The 16,110-nt window shown below is 40.7% G+C and overlaps 1 protein-coding gene and 1 long non-coding RNA gene across 4 annotated transcripts in view; one reads left to right on the top strand and one right to left on the bottom strand.

The window, feature by feature from the left end:
* The window catches only part of RORB (RAR related orphan receptor B), a 234,269-nt gene that overhangs the window by 179,243 nt on the left and 38,916 nt on the right, over window positions 1-16,110 (top strand). The gene's annotated exons all lie outside the window — the stretch shown is intronic.
* Window positions 1-16,110, bottom strand: part of LOC103348268 (uncharacterized) — a 70,930-nt gene that overhangs the window by 19,454 nt on the left and 35,366 nt on the right. The gene's annotated exons all lie outside the window — the stretch shown is intronic.

The following is a 16,110-nucleotide window of genomic DNA, read 5'->3' as shown; positions in this document are numbered from 1 at the left end:
TCTGACTCTAGAGTCCTTGTACTCACCATTAACCTGCTACCTGGCTTGAGCTCATTAATCAAAACTACATTGTCTACTAATAGAGACAGTCTGTTCAAGTAGAGTTACTCAATCTTTCCAGGAGGGCATGTTAAAAAAAAATAAAGGAAAAGGTAATAATTTTTAAATTGATATTACTTAGTGTCTAAGCTCCTGCGTCTGTTACTGATTTGGAATATGCATTTCAATCCTAGTGAAACAAAACCTTCCAATTTTCCGGTTCTCTTCTTTTTTTTTTTTTTTTTTTTTTTTTTACAGGCAGAGTGGATAGTGAGAGAGACAGAGAGAAAGGTCTTCCTTTTGCCGTTGGTTCACCCTCCAATGGCCCCTGCGGCCAGCGCACCACGCTGATCCGAAGGCAGGAGCCAGGTGCTTCTCCTGGTATCCCATGGGATGCAGGTCCCAAGCACTTGGGCCATCCTCCACTGCACTCCCTGGCCACAGCAGAGAGCTGGCCTGGAAGAGGGGCAACCGGGACAGAATCCGGCGCCCCGACCGGGACTAGAACCCCGTGTGCTGGCGCCACAAGACGGAGGATTAGCCTAGTGAGCCGCGGCGCCGGCCCCAGTTCTCTTCTGCCCTGTATCCAAAAGGAAAATATTCTAATGGTTAAAATCAGGTTTTTTTGTAATTTAGCAGCAGTAGGAAGTACTATGGAAAGAGACCATAGCCACAAATTTCAGGTCTAGTTTACCTTAGACAAGTCACTTTTCCTCTCTGTCCCTCAATCTCTTCTCCTAAAACTGGTAAAACCAGACTAGTTAATCTCGAAATTTATCCATATTTCCTGTACAGATATTGACATGCAAAATGAATTTTCACATTTTGGTCTTAGTTATTTCAAGACACCATTCGTCTTGGAGGTGTTGTCCTTCAGAAAAGCACTGTGAGTGCTTTCAACTTAGCGAACTCCCAAGCCTAAATATGGTCTTGGTTCACATTTTGTTGAAACAGCAATGCCACCTAGTGGACACAAACTCATTCTGTGAGACTTCATACTGGTTACCTATTTGGAGCCACCATAGGGTGACTGTCTCCTGAACCATCCAAACAAGTGACACTCATTTCATTGAGACACTAGGTCCATAAGAGTATCCTGGGGCAGAAAGTCATTAGTGGTATAATGTGGTTGTTAAAGCTGGTTCTAGAATCAGACTGTTTGCATTCATAACCTGGCTGTGCCATTTCCCGTAGGCATAATTTACTTGTGAGTGTCAGTTGTAAACCTGTGCCAGCACAGTCTTTATCAGTGCATGTGGATTAGAGTTAATATTTATGAATTCTTAGGACAGCACCTGTTAGTGCAAACATCATCACTAGTAATAATATGATTGATATTACAATTTATTATTATATAATATCATTATCACAGGAAATATAATTACCTTCTGTTGAACACCTAATTGTACTGAGAAATGTCTTGTTTAATTCTCATAACCATTCTGTTATGTCTCTTACGAAAGTATTTGTATGCCCATCTCTTTTTTTAAAAGATTTATTTTATTTATTTGAAAGGCAGAGGGGCCAGTGCTGTGTTGTAGTTGGCAAAGCCACTACCTGCAGGACCAGCATCCCATATGGGCACCGGTTCAAGTCCCGGCTGCTCCACTTCCGATCCAGCTCTCTGCTATGGCCTAGGAAGGCAGAAGAAGATGGCCCAAGTCCTTGGGCCCCTGCACCCACGTGGGAGACCCAGAAGAGCCCCTGGCTCCTGGCTTCAGATCAGCACAGTTCCGGCCATTGCAGCCATCTGAGGAGTGAACCAGCAAATGGAAGGCTTCTCTCTCTGCCTCTGCCTTTGCCTTTCTATAACTCTGCCTTTCAAGCAAATAAATAAATCTTAGAGAAAAAAAAAGAAAGAAAGAAAGAAAGAAAGAAAGAAAGAAAGAAAGAAAGAAAGAAAGAAAGAAAGAGTTACAGAGAGAGGTAGAGACAGAGAGAGAGGTCTACCATCCACTGGTTCACTCCCCCAAATGGCCGCAATGACCAGAGCTGGGCCTATCAGAAGCCAGGAGCCAGGAGCTTCTTCCAGGTCTCCCGTGTTGGTACAAGGGCCCAAGGACTTGGACCATCCTCCACTGCTTTCCCGGGTGCATTAGCAGGGAAATTTGAGCCCCATACCAATGCCTTTAAGTCAGCAGTAAAGAAGCAATCCCACTGTACAGACGAAGAAATTAAGGGTCAGAAAGAGTGAGTGATTTTTCCTAGAACACAGTTAGATCATGGTAAACCTTAATTCTAACTTAAGTTATTTGACCACCTTAGAATGCCAGGCATTATCCCAGTAATCTATCTTTTGAATTGTGCCAAGCACTTAAGACAATCAGAACATGGTTCCTACCCTCACCGTGTAGGGGACACACAGGAAAACAAGTGATTGCAAGGCACAGTGTCATACACTATGAACCCTGGGCATCATGGTAACGCATGTTCATGCAGGTGTGGGACGTGACAGCTATCAGTCACTCTGAGCCACATACCTTATCATGAATGTTGCATTATCATAGTTTTTAGAATACAAAACAAAATGTGCGTAAGTGAAGAAAAGAAAACATGAAACATTTCAGGACGTACTTCCTTGAGTGTTCTAAAACCCCAAAGGAGGAAGAAGCCATGAAATAATAGATGGGCAGAAGTAAGCTGCAAATTAATATTTACGCAGCAGTCATAACTCGGCTTAGCTGAAAATATATTTTCAGCTGGCTTGACGGACCTGTTATAGTTAGGAGAATAAAGTTTCGCAGTGGTCGATGGCAGGGAGAGAAAGCTAACTAAAGAATACTCAGCAAACAAGCAGAAAACTGCAGTGGGATCTCTTGTTTTTGGTCCCCAATTGTAGCTCTCAAATGGTTTGTGGGATTCTGCGGATTGATGCTCTTTTTTATGACTGAATGATTGATTGATTGATTTGAAAGGCACAGTGACAGAGAGAAAGGGAGAAACAGAGAGAGATTTTCAACAGCTGGTTCAATTCCCAAATGCCCACAACAGCCAGGTCTGGGCCAGTCCAAAACCAGTAGCCTGGAATTCCATCCAGGTCTCCCACATGGCTGACAAGGACTCAAGTTCTTGAGCCAACATCTGCTGCCTATCAGGCACATTAGCAGGAAATCTGGTCTGCAGTGGCCAGGACTTGATCCCAGCCACTCTGATATAGGATGCAGTTACTCCAAGCAGCTGTTTAACCTGCTGCACCACAACACCCACTTTAGGACTGATACTCTTAACAAAAGCTCATTTAACCTCATAGGTGATTGATAAGTGATCCACAGGTACCATGCAACAAAGCAATTCAAACAAAAATGCTTCCAAAACCAAATCCGTGGAACCAGCTGTAAGACTATGGAGATAATGTGCCTTTTACACAGAGCTACTAAATTTGCTGAATTATTCAGTCATATGTGAATTCATTGGTCTCTTCCTATACAGTCTGAAACATAAATTTGTTTTCATATTCCTTTTGTGTTCTGTTTATGGAGGCTGGAATTTTAAGCACCAAAAATACAATTAAACCTCTTCTTTAAATTCACCTATTACAGAAGCTGAATGCTGATAGTTAGAGGAGATTACAAAAAGGAATTGGCCCAAGAGTGACCTAGTCCCTTTAATATATTACTTCATTCTATCAAGTCTTTGTAGAAATACACAAGATGTTACTTGTGCAGTTTCTTATTTTGTGTAATTCCATAAAAGTTTGTGATGGTTCAATTGTTGCTTATTAAGAACCCCAAAAGCAGGGGCTATAGTCCTAGAGCAGCACCTTCAATGAATATCCTTTTATAGGCAACTGTGTTCTAACAGCTTCAAATTATGCATATTTAACTACCCATGCAGAAATGGCATGGAGAGTGTAGTCTAACTCTGGTCATATATATCATACATTTTACATATATGTTATATGTTCTCTGAAAGTACCTGTATCAAACACAAGTAGACATTCAATTTAGGAGTAATTATCTAGTAGGTCATTTAAACAAATAGGAGACTAAACTCACAAGAAAAATTGTTCAAACACTACAGGGGAAAGAAAATGTAGTGTCTTTAGTTTTTCCTTTCTTACTTTGAAAGAACATATCTTAGGAACTTCCATTGTCATTTATCCCCTTCCCACCCTCACTGCAATCACACACCCTTCACAGGCAGTTTGGGGAAAGCGCATTGAAATGGGGTGTCCCAGCTTTGCACACTAGCCACGTGGGCTTGCTGAAAATTCACTCAGCTTTCAGAGGTGCAGTCTCATCATCTGAAAAATAAGGCATCTGGATTAAATTGCTTTGAAGGATTATGATTTTCTCACCTCCCAGACACCTTTGATCCTAGGCTCAAACGTTTCCCTTGTGCCAACAATTTCATGAGGTGAATAGAAGAGTGGAGAGAGGATACTTATAAGCAACTAGGCAACCCTTTATGTTACCAAAGAACTTGCCTGCTCCTCCCTCCCTAAGAGCCACACAACACTTGATGCTCTCACTGGCTGGAATGACCTTGCCAACTACACAATCAGTAACCACTAGCAAATCAGAACAGTCTGTTCTCTCCAACCACCCTCTAGGTGGAAGAAATCAAATTAAAATAAACATATGGACAGCTCAAGAGGGTGGTGGTGGCCAGTTCCACATCCCAGTAATTTCAGGTAAAAACAAAGAGTGGACTGCTGCAGAGATACAACCTGAGGGCAAATGGATCGGTTCACCCTGATCCACTGTAACTGATCACCTCAGAGACAAATCGAAGTCACTTTGGCCACTGCAAAGGAACTTACTTGACTCCTCAAAATGTTAGTATGATCTTGTTCTACCCACAGAATGTTTCCTAAAGGCTGCTTTCTCCAAATCCCTGGCTTTTATCTGAAAAGGGAATTCTCTAATATGGGGCCGATGTACCACATTCCTGGGGTCTCAACCATAGTTATAAGTATGGTATTGCCCAATCCAGAAGCACACATTATTCTAGAGGAGACCAAAGACATAAGAATCTATGATTCTTCCCTAAGATCGTTCAAACCCTTATCTTCCCAAGTAGCCTTTAATAACCCCCCAAAGACAGTCTATTATTGCCTAGTAATATCTGCAATGATTGCCATAACAGCAATAACTGACATAATATATACAAGGCACTTAATGACCAGCAAGGTTTTAAACAAATACAAATATAATGTACTTCACAGGCAGCACATGTGTATGCCCAATTCAAGTCCTTATAAACATGTATCTATAGTACATGTGTGCATATTAGTCACTATATATTATCCTTCTGTCAATACGACTTTCTTAATGTGCTAACATTTACTAGATCAATCTTTTAAAGCACCTTTGCTGTTTTGAGTTAAAATCATGCAACATCGTCGGTGGACTTCTCCTGAAGATTCTGGTTAGGGGTCAATTTTTGACTTAGTGTTCAGAACTTTATCAGAAGATTCTAAAACCTGTCAGCAAAATGAAAGTCACTGGGAATCTGCTGGGAAGCCAATGCCATTTTATGCACTAAATTTCATATGCACTAAATTTCATATGCACTAAAATGCATATGAAATATTCTGCAGTAAGGAAAGAGAAAGATTTCCAGAAATTCTGCCTGTGACTTGTGGGGAGCAAGGGGAGAGTTTGTTATAAGGACATAGAGACCACTAGAAGGTTCCACATTGAATAGCATTGCAAGATGTTATATGACAAGCAAGTCATAGTTTTAGGGTATTCCAAGTTTGACACTGACTCTCAGAGATCTGAATTGATTTCCCACTGGTTGGAATGATAATGTACTGCTTTAGCTGCATTTCAAGAACTCATTTCTGGGGAACTTGTTTAGCATGAAAATACCATATGAGCCATGGCTCACATAAATGCCAATTATTCTCCAGACTGATGGAGATCAGTACACTTTGGCGTCCTTAGCATGACACATAACCATCTTAACAGGCTCTCTCTGCTAACCAGTGTAAGATTTATTTCTATGATGCATGCAAACTCAAGAAAACCTATTGGAAACAGTACCAACTGGAAAAACTTTTTACTTTATTTTATTTTTGGATATAAGGTTTCCTTTGACAATCTACCCACAATACTTGAGGAAGATTACTTTACTATTTAAACTTGATCCATATTTATAAGACTTAATGGGGAACTGCTACTCAGTTTTCAGATAGGTTTGTTCTGGAACAATTTAGTGCTAGATCATTTGGAAAACACTTATTTTAGGCCGGCACTGCAGCTCACTAGGCTAATCCTCCACCTGTGGCGCCGGCACACCGGGTTCTGGTCCCGGTTGGGGCACCAGATTCTGTCCTAGTGGCTCCTCTTCCAGTCCAGCTCTCTGCTGTGGCCCGGGAGTGCAGTGGAGGATGGTCCAAGTCCTTGGGCCCTACACCCGCTTGGGAGACTAGGAGGAGGCACCTGGCTCCTGGCTTCGGATCGGCGCAGCGCGCCGGCCGTAGCAACAATTTGGGGGGTGAACCAACGGAAAGGAAGACCTTTCTCTCTGTCTCTGTCTCTCTCTCTTTCTCACTGACTAACTCTGCCTGTCAAGAAAAAAAAAAAAAGAGCTGGCGCCGCGGCTCACTAGGCTAATCTTCCGCCTTGCAGAGCCAGCACACCGGGTTCTAGTCCCAGTCGGGGCGCCGGATTCTGTCCCGGTTGCCCCTCTTCCAGGCCAGCTCTCTGCTGTGGCCAGGGAGTGCAGTGGAGGATGGCCCAAGTGCTTGGGCCCTGCACCCCATGGGAGACCAGGAGAAGTACCTGGCTCCTGCCTTCGGATCAGCGCAGTGTGCTGGCCGCAGCGTGCCGGCCGCGGCGGCCATTGGAGGGTGAACCAATGGCAAAAGGAAGACCTTGCTCTCTGTCCACTCTGCCTGTCAAAAAATAAATAAAGAAAGAAAGAAAGAAAAAGAAAATGTAGAAATAGCCTCTAAAGATTACCTTTACATTAACTCTCTTTTTTAAAGATTTATTTATTTATTTATTTATTTGAGAGAGAGAGAGACAGAGACAGAGAGAGAAAGAGAAAGGTCTTCCCTCTGTTGGTTCACTCCCCAAATGGCCACAATGGCCAGACCTGAGCCAGTCCAAAGCCAGGAGCCAGGTGCTTCTTCCTGGTCTCCCATGCAGGTGCAGGGGCCCAAGCACCAGGGCCATCCTCCACTGCCCTGCTGGACCACAGCAGAGAGCTGGACTGGAAGAGGAGCAACTGGGACTAGAACCCGGTGCCCATATGGGATGCCAGCGCCGCAGGCAGAGGATTAATCTAGTGTGCCATGGTGCCGGCCCCTTAAATTAATTCTTATAGGTCAGAAATTCAGAGATGCTTTGACTAAACTTCCAAAAGGGTGGTGAGGAGGGGGAGGGACCTCTTCTGTTAAATAAACAATCAATCCAGATGTCAACAAAATTCAGATAGTTAAAATCAATTCTAATGATGGCCCTGAGCAAGTTTTATAATTAGGTTCCATCATCTGTGACCCACTAATTGTCCTTTGGGCAGCATGCGGAGGTGCAGATTTTAAAGAAGCATAACGAGAGATTTTAACCGGCTCTAGAATACACCATTTTTGTTTGTCCTATGTGAAGCTCTTCAAGTGACTTCAAAACTGTGAGCTGTACTCTCATCCTCTGTAACTTTGCAAGACTTCTCCCTCATGATTCAAGAGAAATTCTACCATAGCCTCTTTTTCTTTCTTTCTTTTCTTTTTTTTTTTTTTTGTTTTTTGTTGTTGTTGTTGTTGTTGTTGTTGTTTTGACAGGCAGAGTAGACAGTGAGAGAGGGAGACAGAGAGCAAGGTCTTCCTTTTCCCGTTGGTTCACCCTCCAATGGCCGTTGCGGCCAGCGCGCTGCAGCCGGTGCATCGAGCTGATCCAAAGCCAGGAGCCAGGTGCTTCTGGTCTCCCATGCGGGTGCAGGGCCCAGAGACTTGGGCCATCCTACCATAGCCTCTTAAACTTGAATTGCCATACCTCACACAGCCCTCAGAAAATGTCACTGCTGCCAAAACACTGAGACTCAAAGAGGTTATGTGGTTTCTCCAAGGGCACAAGCCAATAGCCTAAAGGGGCCATGTTTGGTCTCCTCTGTTTGACCCTGCAGCTCCATTAGAACTCATCAATTCCAGGACATCTAAGTAAGTTCATTCTGCCAATTGTTCTGTGGAGGAGGTCTTTTACTATGAAAGTTAACTTTGAAATGCTATGTTTTCATAATGGATTCTTTCTCAATTTTGTCAACTAGTTTCAAGAAAGGAAACTGTAATTTCCCCCAAAATTCGACATGCACTATTGCAATAAAACAGAACACTTGTGATCCAAAACAGCTTTCCATTAGTAAATAATTAAGAAGGCACCCTCTCAGAGAGTTAATTTGTTTTTGCTGCTTGTGATATTTTTTTCCCTTTTGGATATATTCTACACAAATACAATTGCTATATAGGATCTTTCAGTTCTTTCTCTTCTTGCCTGATTTCTTACCTTTTATTGAATAGCAGAAAAAAAAAATTTTTGACAGGCAGAGTTAGACAGTGAGAGAGAAAGAGAAAAAGGTCTTCCTTTCCATTGGTTCACCCCCCAAATGGCCGCTACGGCCGGCGCCGCACCGATCCGAAGCCAGGAGCCAGGTGTCTCCTCCTGGACTCCCATGCGGGTGCAGGGCCCAAGCACTTGGGCCATCCTCCATGAATAGCAGAAAATGTTAACCATCCTATTGTCCTGCTCAGTCTTTGCCCAGATGTTATTATTACTTGCATTAATTTGATTTTTCCATTTCTATTCTTTGTTACATTGTTACATTCTACAGAATCGTGTTTTATCTTTTAATAATTTTAAAAATATAATCATATTTTTGTTATTTTCTTTCTGAGAAACTCTAACATTTTGGTATAAGTCTCCATGAAGTAAAAATCAAGTATCTCACTCTCTAAGATTTGCCAATAAAATTTCATGTAACAGAGACTGGATGATATCCTGATTCATTAGGGAGAATAATGAGTGGTTGAACCATGGATTCAGCCAATAAATAAATTATAGACTACTGATTCCCCCATTTCCTACTTAAAGAATTTAAATAATGTAAATGCTGAATCTGCTACTCTTCTTTTAGGGTTAGTAGATCACTAATACAAAAGGTTTGTGGGAACCTGGGTTTAAAGAATACATTTATTTTGGTGCAAAAAAAAATTTGAGATCCATGCATAGGCTTTCACAATATGTATTTTTCATGAACTTTTTGAAGACCCTTCATAGATTGCTCTTCTAAGCTTAACTGGTATTGTTTTTATTTTAATAACAAAATTCTACTTATGCAGAGGCTAACAATAACTAAATAGAGAATAGAAAAATCAGAAAGACCTTTAAATGATGTGGGCATCTATTTAATAAGTACAAGTCTTGATCTATCTAATGACAGAAAACCTACAAAACTGGGTAACTATTGTCAGAGACAAAATCTGTGTTTGGTCAAATATTTTGCCATTCAATCAATTGTCTTAACATGTTATAATTACTGCCTTCGAGCAAGGATTCTGAGAAATATTGATATCATAAAAACCTAATGCAGGCACTTAAAACATGCCTTAAGCCAGTCCGTAGAGATATCCTGGCATTAATTCAAAGGCAATCCCCTAAGAATTTCACTTGCACACCAGTAGTATAAACTAAACAGAGAATTCAGCGGTTCTGTAGGTCCTTGAGGCAAGTGACAAATTAAAAATTCATTAATCACTTTGATTGAGGCTGAGATATAGCATTTCAGAAAGAATACTTCCAATTTAAAAAAAAAATGAAAATCCTTTGTTGGGGGAAAATGCATAGAGGGTATGGTTCACCAAGAAGAACCCATCCTTTCTCATGAGAAATAAAAGTAGGAAGGGGCGGTATTGCTGGGGACAGAATTACGAAGTTCCAACCAAAGACCCTCCAGCACTATATATAGTTTTGAATCTCAGCTTTCTTGCCTGGGTACAGTTGGGCTACGGGTGCTCTTGCTAATAACACTGAAAGCGGCAGTTTTTAAAGATATACTCAACTTTTCCCACTCCCAGGATGTGGGATTCAAATGAAACCACCATGCAATCTGTGTCTGACACTGTGGCCTTTGGAGAGCGCTCTTTGCTGAAATGTCTAGTGAGAGCTAAAATAAGCCGCTTTGGTGGAAAAAACCCGCTGACTGGTTGAAATCAGAGCTGCAGAAGGTCACTTGCTATTTTAGGAGCTGCAAGCTGGTCTTCATTTTATAACATCACAGTTATAAACAAGAAATTGTCACCTTGCTTGTCAGTTTATCTCTTTCTCACTGAAATAAGCAGATGTCGCCTTTTTCTATATAAAATTAGGTAATGTGGGTGACTTGTTTCCAAACTTTGTTTCACTGTGTGATTTGGTGTGTAATAAAGTTATTTTTCATGTATTTATTTAACTTTGGTTCCCAACTATTATTCTTACATCTTTTTGCACAATTTGTGGTTGATCTTTATAACTCTACCTGTGGCAATTTTATCACAGGGAGTCTTCAAGAAGTTCATGCAAATGCATATTATGAAAAAGCTAAGCATAGATTTCAAAAATGTTTGCACCAAAGTAAGCTTAGCTTTTAATTCCATTTTTCCATGAGCTTTTTGAACTCTCCTCGTACATGTCTACCATGCTGTGAATGCCTTAAAGTGAGACTGCTTTCTTACTTGTTTGATTTACATAATAAATCACCAAGAAGAGTATTGAGGATGGGGTAGGAAATGTAGAAGTTCTTTACAATCTCAGAGATAGAGACAGACAGACAGAAAGAGAAAGACTGAGGGAGGGAAGGGGAGAGAGAGAGAGAGAGACAGCGAGAGAGAGATCCAACAAACGTCGAGGCTTATTTAGATATAGCCCATCTGGAAATGGAAGAAGGAGGTTAGTTCCAGCCCCAGGGTTCTATAATTACCGCACACACTGTTGAGAATTAGCCATCAATTTTATTCATTTTCCCTTCAAAAATTTAATTTCTTTCTTCTTATCCTCTCTTCTAATCTTATTAAGATTACCCCTAAGACTTCTAGGGAAATGTGACAATTTTAACAATATTTCTTTACCTTTTTTTCACCAAAAAATGATAAGGAAGTATATTTGCCTATATCAATTATTTTATAAAGCTCTCTAGGATTACTATTTCATTTTACTAATACATTGTGATTTCTATCCCATAAAGCTACTTAATATTTGAAGTTACAAATGTTATTAATGGGATATAAATATTGAGTTCCAGTCAGTTTTCCTCCAAGAAAAGTATCAAGGTCAAAGTCTAAAACCAAACAAATTTTATGACAAAAATGTTTTATATGTTTATATACATGGGGATGCGGAAGAGGAAAGAAGAGAAAAAAAGAGCAAGCTATTTTGCATGAAAAGAACAAATAGAAAATAAGGAAAATGTCCTTAATATTAACCTATGATTACACACCCGATATCCCCTTGCTTGCATCAATGTTAACATTTTACCTTATCGTGATTTAAAATGAATTAAACCAAGCATACAAAGTTATTATTCTCCATCCTCAACATCATTTTATTAATTATTGAAGCAGCCCACACACTCTTAGTGAATTGATCACACATTTGAGTCTCTGAATATATGTACAGAATCCTAACTACTGATGAGGTGTAGGCACATTTTCATAACAGATGCCTTTCCCATCCACTTAGGAAGTCATCTGCCTCACCCCTGGGCTCAGGAAGGGCAGAGGGCAGAGTCCACGGGCATCACCTCTGACAGTGGTGAAGTTTCCCAGGAGTTAGTTATCTGAGCCATATTCCTGATGGACCCATTATCCCAGCACAGAGTCTGCTTCCTCCTTCTTCAGCTTGTCCCATCTGCAGCCCAAGCTAAAAAAAATCTAACAAAAACTGAGCTCTGAGAAACAGCTGCAATCCAAGTCAGGGTAACGGATGAAGAGTGTGTGATTGCCCAGAAAGATTCCATATCCTCCGCTCTTTCGCCTCAGTCTCTTTTGTCTGGATTTTCTCATGTGGTTGGTCCCTGGAGAGGACCGCGTTTACTATTACCTTTTCTATTTTTCCAGGTAAGGACTCTTGAAAGTTCCTTTGGCTCCCAGCAAGAACTTTGCATACTGTATTCATTGTCTCTCCCTTTGTCCTTTCGTTTTAAATTCTTCTCTCCTTTTCACAACTGCAGACTCTCAGTCCAAGAAAACTATCTCCTCTGATGTTCCAGCATCTCTCTAATTGACAGAGGGAGCCCTCCGACCTTGCTCCCCTGAGATCACGTCTAGCTTTTCCATGTGCTTTTCCAACCTGAGCCTTGAGAGGGTCAAGCTGGTTTTTCCACGTGGCTCACCTCTGCACAGCAGAACAGTGGGAGAAGGCAGAGCAGGAATGCGGCGACAATGCCTTGCCTTCCTTGCCATTTACAAACCTATGTCCAAGAGACAATTTGACTTTTATTTCTCACCACAGCATGGGAAATAATTGTGCATGCTTGATGTTTGATTTCAAAGCCATTCTGTGTGCCCAGGCTTTAAAATCATCAAACAAAGGGTCGATGTTAGCTTTCTCAGATCCTTTGTGAGCTAAGGGAGATTGAAGGATGGATGGATGACTCGGTGGACGGAAGATGGATAAAGGGACATTTTCAATATTATCTTTAGTATCTCAGCATTAGTCCAATGCCTACTATGTTATTGTTTCCTCTTTTTTATTGCCACATGTGCTTGTCCTATGCATTCTCCTTCAAAATTGTCTTGAATCTGACCCCTCCACCCATCTCTGACATTATCACCTACTCCAGACTCTGCTGAATTTTACACCAACCTGATTAATCTCATATGTATGCTAATGCCATCTCATTTTTATTTGCAATGGCTAGGATCACCTTTCTAAACCCAAAAACTGACCACGTCACTCCCTTGCTTCACAGCTTCCATTGGCCCCAACTGCCTACAAGATAAGATCCCAAGATCCCAAGCTAAAATCCCAAAGCCCTCCATGATTAAATTCCTTAGCCAGCTTATGCAACTGTTCATGCCCCACCCACTCTCTCAGACTCTTTTCTCCCCTTCTCCCCCATGCAGCCTATGCTGCAAACAAACCACACTTCTTGCAAGAAAAGATGGACCAGGTTTCAGAATGCTGTTTGCTAGGTCTGTAGAAATCAGTCTAGAGTCACTCTCTATTTCTGCACCTAATTCTTTCCCCAGTAAAGAAGCAAGTATTATAAAGAAATAAGAGATATGACCAGAAATTACTTAGCTTGTGCTAGTTTTCCATTTATGCCTTTGTAATATCATTCCCTCCAGCTGAGGTCTATCTTTCTCTTCTCCCTGAGACAGACTCAGGCTCATCCTTTGAGACTGAGGTCATCTCCTCTGTGGTTCCTTTTCTGCCTCTGCCAGACTGAGTCAGACTCTTTTTTCTTTGGGTCTCTACCTAACTCGTTGAGGGCGTTTACCACATCAAGATATGAAATGATTGTAAAATCCTTTCTTTCAAGAGCACTGTCTTTTCTTTCTAATCTGTCACTTGACCTGATCTAGAGTGGTTTCTCAATATCATTTGTTGAATGAACATACGAAGGCTGTGTGCTGCACTTTGCTGTTGAGGTCCTGAAGAGCTCACAATCTTAAAGAAAGAAACAGATCCACATAGATGACCACAGTGTGAGCCTCATGAGAATAAGGGCTCAGTGGGATGCAGAATCCAAGTGTGGTAGCAGCCAGTCCTTCTTCATGAGACAAGAGAGGGAGGAGAGCTTTAACCGGAGTCGAAGTCTGAGCTGAGTCCTGACTCACACGTGTGGCTCTGACTTCCAATTTTACTTCACTTGCCCATGTATTTATTATCCCTACCCCTCCTAATACTTCCATGGAACACTAAGTTTTGGTGACAGAAGGCCAGAGAATCCTGTAGCTGTGACAAGCAGTTCCTGAGGGGGGCAGCCTCTGTGCGTATTCGAGTCCCCGCTGCTCCAGTTCCGATCCAGCTCCCTGCTGGTGGCCTGGAAAAAGCAGTGAAGGATGCCCCAAGTGCGTGGGCTTCTGTACCCATCTGGGAGACCCGGAAGAAGCTCCTGCCTTCAGTTTGGCCCAGCCCTGGCCTTTGCAGCCATTTGGGGAGTGAACCAATTGTTGGAAGATTCTCTCTATCTCTCTCTCTTTCTCTCTCTCTAATTCTGTGTTTCAAATAAATAAATAAATATTAAAAAAAAAAAACAGTTCCTGAGAGCCAAGAATAAACAAATAGCTTTCTATAAAACAATGTAATTTTGAGTGGCAAATTGCAGTTCTGCTTATAAACCCCGAAGTCTATAATTTATCAATAAATTTTTGGAGGTGAAAAAACAAACTAGCCCAAGCAATTACAGATTTGAGAACTATAGAGTTCTAAAATCTTATGTTTTCATTATATACCAACCAGAGAGCAGATTTAGATTCTAAGTATTTAGACTGCCCAAGTTAAATTGAAAAATGATGAACCATGACATCAGTCTATTTTAATATGATGTGTATGATGATCTCTATCTTCTTTTATTATGACACAAGAGGATATTCAATAAAACTTTGAATATAAGATTTTTTTAAAAAGGATTTTGTAATATTATAAGCAATATAAGTCTATAAATGCTCAATGATGAAACCAATAGAGTACAATTATACCATTAGGTAGCATTTTGTAGCATCTTCTGCCTCTATCACATTGGAGTTCTGATTGAAAAACTCTAATATTGAATTATCTTCCCTCAGTGGCACTGATCACAAAATCGTATGTCTCAGTTTTTTCTGCATTAGAGTCACCACATTGCTTTGCTGTTAACAAACCATAAGAATTTCCTAGCAATGAAAATTGTGGCTACCTTTCATCCAGTATTTATAATGTGCCAGGCAACTGCTGTAGGAGAGTTTTGTTTGGTAAGTTTATTAGAAGTTAAAGTTTACATCACTAAAACTCAATCTAATTCACACCATAACTATACGGAGCTTAGTGAGATAAAAAGAAGGCACCCAAGTATTGTTTTGAGAGCTCTCTTTAAAAAATTAAATATGACAAAGAACAGAAATTTGAAATGGCACAACTTGAAACACAAGAAAAATTCCACTGCTGTATGAGCCAAGAACAGTTATCAGGCAGAAGATCTGGTCACCGTCACTCCACTCACACCCCACATACCAAATTCCTGTGTATTTTGGTTTCTCAAGCTGTCACCTTTTCTATGTGTTCAAATAGCAGATGGAATTACGAGCAACCTCCTACCAGATCTATCCAACTTTAGAGGCCTCATAACAAGTTTTTAAGTAAAGCTCTTCCATCCGGTTCTATCACTCCCCTCTCATACCTCCAAAAGCAAAATATTTGGTATTTAAGATACAATATAAATTACAACTCTTTGGGGAGAAACTACTCTAAAAGACAAATTGTGTTTGTTACTACTTTTATGAATATAATATTTTCTTTTATAACTTTTGAAAAAGAAATTTTACTAGATAAAGAGCTAGAAAAGAGAATGCAATGGCATCTGTTAATCAACTTTATTTTTTAAGATAGATTTATTTATTTATTTATTTATTTATTTAATTTAAGAGGCAGAGTAACAGACAGCAAAGGAGAGACAGACAGAAAGGTCCCCCACCCACTGGGTCACTCCCCAGTTGGCCGCAAAAGCCAGAGCTGGGCTGATCCGAAACAGGGAACCAGGAGCATCTTCCAGGTCTTCCACATGGGTATAGGGGCCCAAGCACTTGGACCATCTTCCACTGCTTTCCCAGGCCATAGCAGAGAAGCTGAGAAGCTAGGACACGAACTGGCACCCATATACAATGCTTAGCCTACTACACCAGAGCGCTGGCCCCATTACCCACTTTCGATAATTATCAATTCATGGGCCAATAATATTTCATCTGTATCCCCTTTACCATTATTAAATATGTTATATGTGTACATGCTTAAAATGTCAAATCTACAAAAATAATATTAACAGATAATCTAGCTTCTATCCATGTTCTTCTATTTTATTCCCTGTATAGATAACCTTTTCTTTTTAATTTATTATGTAAACTTCCTTTTCTAAAAATATAAACAAGTACATTTATATGTTGGTGCCCCATTT

This window comes from Oryctolagus cuniculus, chromosome 1 (assembly GCF_964237555.1).
Source record: "Oryctolagus cuniculus chromosome 1, mOryCun1.1, whole genome shotgun sequence".
Taxonomy (NCBI): Eukaryota; Metazoa; Chordata; class Mammalia; order Lagomorpha; family Leporidae; genus Oryctolagus; species Oryctolagus cuniculus.
This window is presented reverse-complemented; position numbering and strand designations above follow the sequence as displayed.